We start from the raw sequence: 11,395 nt of genomic DNA on the forward strand, positions 1-11,395 counted from the left end.
AAAAATGGAGAGCACAGCATCCAGAATATTACAGAAAAAAATTTATATTGTATTGAGTAAACAATTTTGCAATTCTGTAAAAAGTACAGTAATTGCAACTGAGTAAGGTGAATATATTGTATAGGCCTACTGTATGTACTGCAAGAATAGTATTGTGCTGAGTATTGAATAGTACTGAATGTTTGTATATATTCAGCACTTGGATACTGCAAAAATACTGCAGTCCAACTGCAAAGGCCAAAAAGGTCAAATAAAACTATAAATGAATAGCATGTTACACTCAAATACTGTAAGTTGTGCAATTGTAAAATCAGGGTCAAGGAGAGATTCATTCTGTCTCAGCGTCATGTCCTTGTGCTTGGGTCCGACCTGAGGACTTTGTCCACATCACAAGTAATGCTGTCTTTCTTGCTTGACAGAGAAAAACCCTCTGGTGTGACAGATCCAGTCTTGATAACACTCTCTAAGCCTTACTCTTTCTCTCCTCATCCTCCACTTCTTACAAGTACTCTTCCTCCTCTCCTTCTCAGATTGTTTCCATCTATTGTTCGTATCATCATTCAGTCACCTGTGCCACTTGTGCACTCTGAACTGACTCATATTTTGTACAGTTGGTTTGATCACATCATTAGAAACAAGTGTGAACAATTTTGAATCGTTGTGTGTAAACGATGACAACTGTGCTTTAGTTGTGTTTAACTTTTGCCGCTTGTGTTTAGCATTTTGCAGCACAAATGCATCACAGTGTGATAAGTGTTTAAGTGAATGAGAATGTGTTTAGAGTTTTGCAAAAAAGAGTGCATGAGATTTGCAAATAGAGCCTAACTGCCTGAACGTGTTTAAGGTTTAGCAGAAAGTGTGCTTTATTCGACAAATTGGTTTAAGTTAGTGAGAATTTGGTTCAGAGATTGGGGTTTAGTGTTTGAGCAATTCAGAAAAACTGTAACATTAACTAAGATCAATAAATGCATTTGAAGTATTGTTCATTGTTAGTTCATGTGAACTAATGTAGTTAACTAATATATTAAAAAATGTAAAGTATTACCGTTGTATATGATTTATGCAGTGGTGTATAAAGTACCTGAAAGCCATACTCAAGTAAAAGTACAGATATCTTACCAGAAAATGACTTTGGTAGAAGTTGAAGTCACCGTTTAGAATATTACTTGAGTAAAAGTCTTAAAGTATGTGATATTTATTGTACTTAAGTATGATAAGTATTTTTTAAGTCTTAAACGTACTTAAGTATTGAAAGTTAAAGTACAAGTAAATGCAAAATGGAAAAGAAGCAACTTCATTCAAACGACTGATTCATTCAGCATTCGACTGTGTTAATGAGTGAATCACTGAATCATTTTTATCAACCGATTCGTTTTGTTTGTACGTGAGCAAAGGTGTTTTTAGGATTCTAACTTGCAAACAGTGTCGCCAACTAATTTTCAGAGAAAATTACTAAAGGAAGGTCGATGTGTTGCTAAAAGTTGCGAAATGACGTTGTGATGTCATTGCTCAATGACGTCATTGCGTAATCACGACGCAAAATTGTCACATCATCAAATCTCAGCAAAAAATATATTTTATATATGTTAATTTAGATAAATAAATGTTTAAAATTGCTAAATTTGTTGCTAGGTGCTTTTGGAAGAAAAAGTTGCTAGGGTAGTCTGAAAAGTTGCTACATTTAGCAACAAAATTGCTAAGTTGGCAACACTGCTTGCAAACGCCAGACCACTGATTCGTCAAACCTGCTTTCCTGCGGTCCGTGTTCTTCTGACTTCTGACTATTTTGTAGTAAGTAACGAATATGATTACACCACTGGATTTATGTAGCCTTTATCTTTTATTCTTGTATCCTGTAGCATAAGCTTTTGAGACTGTGATATTTCCAAAGAGGCCTATTAATATGGCCTCAGGTGACCTGCGAGTCATTTTTATGTCAAGAAGAGCAAGTCAGGCCATGTGTAGTTCATGTACAGTCAGAGTTTGTCTGTGTTGGGCCTTACATGTCCGTTCTGCATAGTTTGATATGCGTCCATTCATAATGGGTTTTACAGTCTCACAGCGAGGAGGCAGCTGACCCTCACTGCAGTCTCACAAATGTGTTTTTACTAGTGCTCTCAGGGCATTTTTAATCTCAACACGGTCGGGGTCATGGCAGAGGTCGCTAACACCCCGCTGCCTTGAAAGGACCATGAGCGGCAGCCTCTCACATCAAAGACGTGACAGTATATCCATATAACCTTAAGCACTCTGCCATTTTCAAAGATCAAAAATGATCTCTGTGGAACCGTCAGGTTGATGTTTGACAGAATAGTCAGAGGCATATAAGCATAAATGTCCACATAGTTTTTGGGTAGATTAGTTGGCTTCTGCTCATGCGGTATATGTTTGCTTGTGTTGTTAGTTCATCCGATGCTCACAGCTTTCAGAGATACAAGCATGAGATTAGAAAATCTATTAATATGTTGATTATGTTCATTTTAAACTGTTCTGAGGTTTTAAGCTGGACAATAATCACTCGTCTTTACGTCACAGGCACTCGTAGTTTGATGCCGCCTGCCTCTCGATGGTTTGCAGATGGCAACATTAAGCAGATATTCCCTGGCAGTCATGACTAGGGACCTTATTTCAACTGCTTTCTCTCAGTGTAAGTGTGTGTTCGGAGAGCTGGATGAGAACATTGTCGGGCTTTTTCCACACGCACTGCGCTGAACAATTAGATATTCATGCTTTGACACAGGGGCGTAGCCATCATTTCAGAAGTGAGGGGGACAGAAATGTTTATATATATAAACATATATAAATTATATAAAAGTTTTTGAACAGTAAGATCGTTAATGTTTTTAAAGAAGTCTCTTCTGCTCACCAAGCCTGCATTTATTTGATCCAAAGTACAGCAAAAGCAGTAATGTAAAATATTTTTACTATTTAAAATAACTGCTTTACACGTCCCCCGCATCCCCCGCGTAATCTACGCCCCTGCGACACACAGTGACAGAACAGGACCAGCATTCACTGTCTGTGATTAAAGCTTTCACACACTGCCAAACTGCAAAACAGACTGATGAATTTGAGTTATTTTGCAGTCAGAACAGTTTTGTTCATTTTTTTTCCTTTCACACATTTTTATTTCAATTTTGATGGCCTCTTTCTATATGCAAATTACATTAAAGGTTTGGCTGCTCCTCATAATTCCAGTGAACGCTAATCCTAGTGTGATGGCATGCATTTACGTTTTTTAGCAACAGTTATAGAGGGACGTTTTCTGTTCCAGCATTGTTTCTGTGCAATGTTTCAGCATCCAGAGGAAAATCTTTAGTAGAAGAGTAGTAGCTACAGCAGAAAGGGGACCGATTATTATTCATGGTTTTCATGGTCACCAGTATTGTGTTTGGGTGTATACATATTTTTGGCCATGTCTCATCTAATATGTGGAATGATCATTTTGGGTCCTGGATGATGATTAATCAATACATTGTTGCAGCTGTGCTAAATTACATGGTATAGCAATAGTATAGGCTTATATACTAAATCTAATGTTAGTACATTTTATATGATTTACTATTTCTGCAATATAAAATACAACTTATTATTCATATTTATATTTCTTTACATTTATATTTGTATATAGTCTATATATCCCTCTTGACCTGATCTCCAGGAATTTCTGTCTCCAGGAACTATATAATTAATAATATGTATCCTAAAAATTATATATAAAATTGTAAAAAAAGAAAAAGAAAAAGAAAGAACAATGTATGTAGTATAATGAAATTATATGTAAATATAATAATAATACATATATTATTAAATAAATCCAAGATATTTCATTCAGTGTATTAGATTATATAAAATAAAATAATATTTTTATAAAATAATAATTAATATATTGTAAATGAACTAATGACTAGTATATAATTTTATAAATAATAATAAATATTTAGTATAAGGCCTGTGTGTGTGCGTGCTTGAATACATAGTGTGTATAATGACATGGGTATTATTATATGGTTTATGAGGACACTTACTTGTCCTTGTAATCCAAATGGCTTAAAAAACATTCTAAACGGTGTGTTTTAAAATTCAAAAAATGCCTGAGGTTTTCTGTGAGAGTTATAGTTTGGGATGGGGTTAGGGAATAGAAAATATGATTAGATTAAAATATGACTAGATTAGTTTAAAAATCATTGTGCCCATAAACCACATTACAAGTGTGTGTGTGTGTGTGTGTGTGTGTGTGTGTGTGTGTGTATACAAACAGATAGAGTATAATTTATAAAACACATAAAATTCTATTTTATATGACCTCTGAGGTTATCTAGAGAGTGATCTCATTTGAGCAATTTAAGTTCTTGTTTTTCTCTCTAGCTTCTAGAAAAGGAAACTTCAGGAAATGCTTCTTCACAGTCCATCTACACAGCACTATACTGATGAACTATTCTCGTGTAAACAAAGTTCTCTTAACTATCAGACCCTCTGCATCCATCTGCTGCCATCTATCTTCAAGAAATTTATCATGTTCCTGGACTGACTGTTTAGTTTCTAACGTGCTAATGTTGTTGTTAAGCACATGCATACATGTTCTTCATGTTCAAGCCACAAAACCTTTTTGTTGTCGTTCAAAGAAGTGACAGTCTGTTCTGAATTAAGCCTCCTCAGCCAATGAGATAAAAGTACAAAATGTGCAGTGTTGTGATTGGTGCTCTGTATGTGAATGCGAATGCTCTCCAACACTTTCTTGCTTTGTTTGGGGGGTGATGGAAACTCTTCGGCCAAATCTGAGCGCCTGGGCACCATGCCACCATTTGGGACAATTGTTGGTGTGCTGCTGCTACATGGTGTTGTTCGACTTCCTAAATCAGAGGAACGCAGTGTTCGCTACAGATCACATGACAGCCTGAAGCCAGTTCTCAAGCAGATCATGCAGCACACGTACACAAAGTCCTTTTACAGAAATCCGAGAGCTTATCTTTACGTCGTGCAGCTGTGTAGATGTGATTTATGACGTACTTACATAAATGTGGCATATTATCTAGCATGGCGTGAGGAATTTTGTCCTAATGTGACCTTTATATGTTTTTTCTAACCTGCTACTTTCAGATTCAAAGGAAAGTATTTATTGTTTGAGTCACGCATCATAAAAAGAAAACTGAAAGAGTTAATGACTTAAAGTTCAACAGAGTTCTATCACACTGTATGTTCTATTTAAAAAGGCATATATAAATATTGGAGGTTTTTATTCATTAAACAAAGAATATATTTCCTAAGGCCAGTAAATAATTTTACATACATACATATAACTAGAATAAAAGTTCTTCGGAATCTTAATATATGTAGGTCTATTGTATGTCCATGAAGGAAAGTGTTCTTTTAGAGCAATAATCATGTTAGTATCATCAATAAGTTGTGAATACTGATATGGACATCCATTAGAACAAATGTTCTTCACCTCCACTCTCTGGACTTTCTGCATAGTTAGAAATGAGTCCCAGAAGGACTTTTTTCACCCATGGGGTGTGGATGCTTAACAGCTTGAGCAAAGAGGATTCATCTGAACTGAAACCACACGCTGCATAATGAGATGTCTTCTGGGACTGGCACTGTCATGCTACATAACCAACTCAAGTATTTGTAAATAAAAGCCTTTCTGACCCTCAATTTCTTTGTTAAAAAAAAAAATCATTCTGAACATCATGTTCCTGTGTTGTGGTATGATCTTTGCCATTCTCTTAAGGCACTTTCACACCAAGAACAATAACTATGCTAACTATAACGATGACTTTATTAGTGTATTTATTGTAAGCATGAGCAGCAGTTATGTCGTCTGTCGCTTTAAATGCGCAAGCTCTGATTGGCTGTCAATGTTTTTATTGTTTATCAGCTGGACAAAAATTATTTTGAGTCATACCAAAATATTGCTACTCTGTATCCTTATCATTTTGGCTGTGATGTGGACCGGATTATTAAAACCTTTTAGTTATAGTTATCCCTGACAGCACATGTACATCACAGAGACGTCTATTTGACGTCTGCATTACATCTGCAAGACATTTTTTTAGAGTGTTTGCGCATAAGCAATACGTCTCTAGGATGTTTCCTATCAGATGTCAAATAGACGTGTTTATGATTTAGAATGTTTGAATGAATCAGAGGTTTGTACACAGCAGATGCTTTCCAGATGAAGCGATCTTTAACAGACATCTTGCAGACTTATGTGTGCTATCTGGGATCATCCTTGGTGTGAACCAACCTCAAGACAGTTATGTCGTCTGCCGCTTTAATATGCTCAAGCTCTTTAAAGTCCGGTGGATTGTGTTTGGCTTTTATAGTTGTGGCGTGGACTTTGCTGTATTCTTTTAGAATTAAGGTGTATTCACAACAAGACTATTAGAACGGATGATAATGATCTATTTATCATAAGCATATGCAGCATGTCATCTGTCGCTTTAAATGCATGATATTTGATTGGCTGTCAATGTTTTTATCACTCATTAGCTGGAAACAAAGAAAGTGTTTGCAATATAGTTCCTCTGTGGCGATATTGTTTTACTGGACTTTCCTATTCTCAGAATTAGAATGATTATTAAAACGTTTTAGTTATAGTTATCAGTATAGTTATAGCTCTTGGTTTTGACAGTCCTTTAGAGCAATTGCTAAAACTTTATACTTACATTTATTGTTACTGCATTGGTGTAAACGGACCTTAAGATGCTTTGTCGAGCTAAAAGAAGTTCTACAGACCCTGCGCTTAAACAGTTGAAGTTTTAATTTGGTGCTCATGGAGCCATGCTGAAAAAACAGCAAGACGCAGCACAAAGCACGAAGATGTCCATGTAGTGCATATTTACACAGAACACGTTCTATGTCAAATGTATAAACAAGTAATCCAGCTGGGGGATATTTTCTGCCTGCTTCCCTCTTCCTCCGTCCAGCACTGTGCCCGGCTTCCGTTAGCGCTGGCAGTGCAAGCGTGCAAACTTCTTAAAGGGGTCATATGATGCGATTTCAATTTTTCCTTTCTCTTTGGAGTGTTACAAGCTCTTGGTGCATAAAGAAGATCTGTAAAGTTGCAAAGACTAAAGTCTCCAAAGAGATATTCTTTATAAAAGTTAAGAGTCAACCACGCCTACCTAAAACGGCTCGTTCTAACACACCCCACATGTCTACGTCACGATGTGAGAAGATTTGCATAACGCCGCCCAAACGTTCACGCAAAGAAAGAAGGCGTAACTTTCATTCTCGCTGTAGTATTGTTGCCTCCTTGTCGTGAAGACGCGGTGTGTTTCGTTGTGAAAGCGAAACTACTTTGTTTGACCTTCCAAAAGAGGACGATATCACCCTCCGGCCGTTCCTCACTTTATCCCCCGGCCTCTGCTCACTGTAGGCCGCCGTGTGTGACTACTTTGTTTGGCCTTCCAAAAGAGGACACGAATAGAAATCGGTGGTTAAGTTGTATTTACAACACTGTTCCAGAACATTTCAACCCAAATATTCAGATGTGTGCAGCGCATTTTATGGAGGACTGTTTCCTGATCCTGGAAGAGTAGGCTACAATGCCGGCTGTTCTGACTCACATACTGTAAGTACGTTTTCATTTTAAGGATTTGCCACTGATGATTCAAACGCGAGTTTTGAGCAGTGCAGAGTAGCGCTTGTTGTTTGTCATTTCTCCGATCACAAATGCAGACATGGTTTTATGTTTACGCAGTGCGATGCAACAGGTAAAAAGACAGTATAAGTCATTATAATACATTATGTATATTATATATATACATTATGTAATTATGTCCCCACTGGATGCAACAAATGCCTCGTTTATAATGGGTTTTAATGTTTTTGTCTCGTAGCTCCGGCCGGACAGGGCTTCACAATATGGTAGGGGTGTAACATTTCCGCCACGCGCTTGAGGTATTCGGCCAATCACAACGCACTGGATAGCTGGCCAATCAGAGCACACCTCGCTTTTCAGACCAATGAGCTTTGTAAAAATCGATGCCTTTCAGAAAGGCGGGGCATAGAGGAGAAACAATAATGTACAGTATGTGGAAAATAATGTTTTTTTAACCTTAAACCGCATAAACATTTCATTACACCAAATACACAAAATAATGTACTTTTTAGCAACATCATATGACCCCTTTAATGTTTACTCATATACTGGATGATTCATTACTGCATTATTCAACTAATCATTCACTCACATTTTAGCAGAACTCTGGAAAAGTACTGTAATGCTTTTATAAATCAGGGCTGCTGGTGATACAGGTAGTTTGTCTAGTTTGCTCTAATTCCTAGCAAATATAATTATTGGTAACAACATACTTCTGTCCTCAAATAGCTCTGCTTGTGGGTGGTTCTCCTAATGCTAGTATTTGGTTCCTGTTTGGTTATTAAGTTGGCTTGAGAAAGCCAACTTACTGAAATGCTATATAAACTTCTTATTATGTTGGCTTGGTGACAAGCCAACATACTGTTCTGCTATTTAAACTTCTTCTTATTATTATTAAAGTTATTCTTCTGAGCCATTTTTCTAAACCTATCTCCTCCTAGGGCTTTAAAGCCACAAGCCCCAAACTCGGCAGATACCTGGGCCCTAATTGCGTGAAGTGTGCTACAACTGTCAAAATTCAAATCTAAACACACTGAAGCCCTTTAGACTCAATCAGACTACCTTTCTATGTACTGTTTCTAACCCATTCAAACTCATCTATCTATCTATCTATCTATCTATCTATCTATCTATCTATCTAACTTAAAGTTTGTCTTGACGAACTTTTTTATCTAGTTATTATTATTATTATTTTTTTTTTAAACATAACCATGCTAATATTAAAGTACTGATATATTTTATAAATGTTTTGGGGAACTAAATAATGACATTCTAAGAATGTTCTAATCAATTAGGTTTTATTTTTACAACCATAAAACAAAGTTCCCAGAATGTTCTGGGAACCAACAATGATTGCAAAATGAAGTTGTTTTCTTGAGAGCACATTCATTCTTAATATAGCTACAGAAAGATGAAGTGTAATTTAGACTAGGAGGCATGTTGGCTTTGAAGGACAGTCTTCAAAGGCTGTTAAAGAGAGGAGAGGTGAACAATTAACCTCGCATCTTCTAGAGTGTGACTTTGTGGGCTACGAACTACAAACGTATAATTTCCTGTTTATCACACACCTGTTTTGGGGCCAGCTGCCAGCACATACATCCTGCCAATAAAGTGAGTGAAAGAATAGACAGTCTCTAAATAGCAGTGTCAGTAAAAGCAAGGCTTTTGAGGCTGTTATGCATAAGAGTCTTTAAAGCCTGTGCTCACAGGCACTGCCTGCCTTATGTAAGACACCACAACTATGAAAAATAACATGGCTCTTACATAATCCTGTTTAAAAGGGTTTAGTGTGCTGTTATATTTGCTTTTTACATTGCACACATCTGTAAACCTTATTTTGTTCTGAACATTTAGAATACTGGTGATTTTAGTACATTTTTCAGAGTATAGAAAAAAAAGAAACGTTTTAACTTTGTATAGACTAGCATGCAGTTCCTGTGCTGCGGTAATACTGTGTGGTTTCCATGTGAGTCACTACATCCTGAGGCTCTCTACACATATTTACAGAGCAGAGTTGTATCAAGTAATTCAAATGTAAAAGTCTTTAAAGGACCAAAACAATAGGGTTTATGTTTGTTTTTGATAACAATAATAATGTTCTTTTAATTAAATAGCATAATTAATACAAAAACGATATATCTGTTCATATCAAGGTTATTATAGTTAAAACCATGAAAAAATATGTTTGTTAATAGAAGGGATAGTTCACCCAAACATGAAATTCTGTCATCGTTTACTCACCCTCAAGTTGTTCTAAATCTGTATGAGTTTCTTTCTTCTGCTAAACAAGATGTTATTTTGAAAAATATTGGTAACCAAACAGTTGTTGATAGCCATTGACTTCTATAGTATTTTTGCTATGGATGTCAATGGCTCCTGTCAACGGTTTGATTGCCAACATTTGTGTTCAGCAGAAGAAGAAAAAAAACATACATTTGGAACAACTTGGGGGTGAGTAAATTATGACAGAATGCTCATTTTCAATTGTCCCTTTAAAATAAACACGAACTAAAATAAAATATGACCAAAAAAATTTTGTTTCCTTGATGTACTAAAATAACTAAAACTGAAATTACATTAAAAAAATTTCTTTATAGACATGTACCAGAAAGAAATACAATTTAATAATATTAATAAAACTCTAATAGCATCTCAAATGATAAATTAACTCTAGTTCATATGGCCTCCTTTGCAATACTTTCAGAAGCATATTTCCAGCCTAGTACAGAAATAACAAAAGTATCTTTAAGTAAACTGATTGAATCCAAGGTCAGCATTCTTGCCACACTGGATCTATCTGTGGAAGATTTTGAACTGGGTTAAATGACCCTTCTTTGACCCATTCAAAAAAGTGTTGAGTTCCATTCGTCTTTGTCATTCTCAAGTCCACTCATTTCACAGTGACACTGACGGACACATTTACTTAAGAGTGGCCTGTCCTATATGGGCTTACATTTCTGCCACAATTCTGCGCGCGAAAGATCATATTTTGAGCGCACAAAAGTGCATTTTGCACACGCGCGATCTGAGTTTGTGGAGAAAATGTTCGTTTCGCAAAGAAAAAAGTCTTTCGAGCGCACGGAAATCAATTTTGCATTTAAAATACGTTTTTGGATGTGTGCAGACCTTCTCTTTTGCACGTGCAACGTTTCACTAGCTTGCTCACTTGATGCCCGCCCTCAGTGCTCTCTAAATGCCAACTAATAATTATGCATGCACTGTATTTTTCCTCTTCTGCTGTCGAGGTAATGCAAGAAATGTTGTGATTGGTTGTCAAGGCAGCCAATCAGAATTTAGCAGCCTCGGTCTCTGATTGGCTGGAATTATGGCACATTGTAATGCTGGGTTGTGTTGAGCACGCGAGCTGTTGGCATTTAGCGAGCACATAGCAGGGGCATCAGGTGAGCAAGCTAGTGAAACGTTGCACGCGCAAAAGAGAAGGTCTGCACACATCCAAAAACGTATTTTAAATGCAAAATTGATTTCCGTGCGCTCGAAAGACTTTCTTCTTTGCGAAACGAACATTTTCTCCACAAACTCAGATCGCGCGCGTGCAAAATGCACTTGTGCGCTCAAAATATGATCTTTCGCGCGCAGAATTGTGGCAGAAATGTAAGCCCATAGTCCTAACGCTGTTCCCACACATCTGAACCATACATTACCATGACCTTTCCAGTCATAATTACTGGAGGTTTTTAATAACTTTATCAAGACGGGGTGGATTTACATTTGCACAGCAAGTACAAAGCTTTGGAATTTATGGATTTAAAAAAAAAAAAAAGTTAC

Source organism: Sinocyclocheilus rhinocerous, unplaced genomic scaffold (genome assembly GCF_001515625.1).
Source record: "Sinocyclocheilus rhinocerous isolate Xijiao unplaced genomic scaffold, SAMN03320098_v1.1 scaffold541, whole genome shotgun sequence".
Lineage (NCBI taxonomy): Eukaryota > Metazoa > Chordata > Actinopteri > Cypriniformes > Cyprinidae > Sinocyclocheilus > Sinocyclocheilus rhinocerous.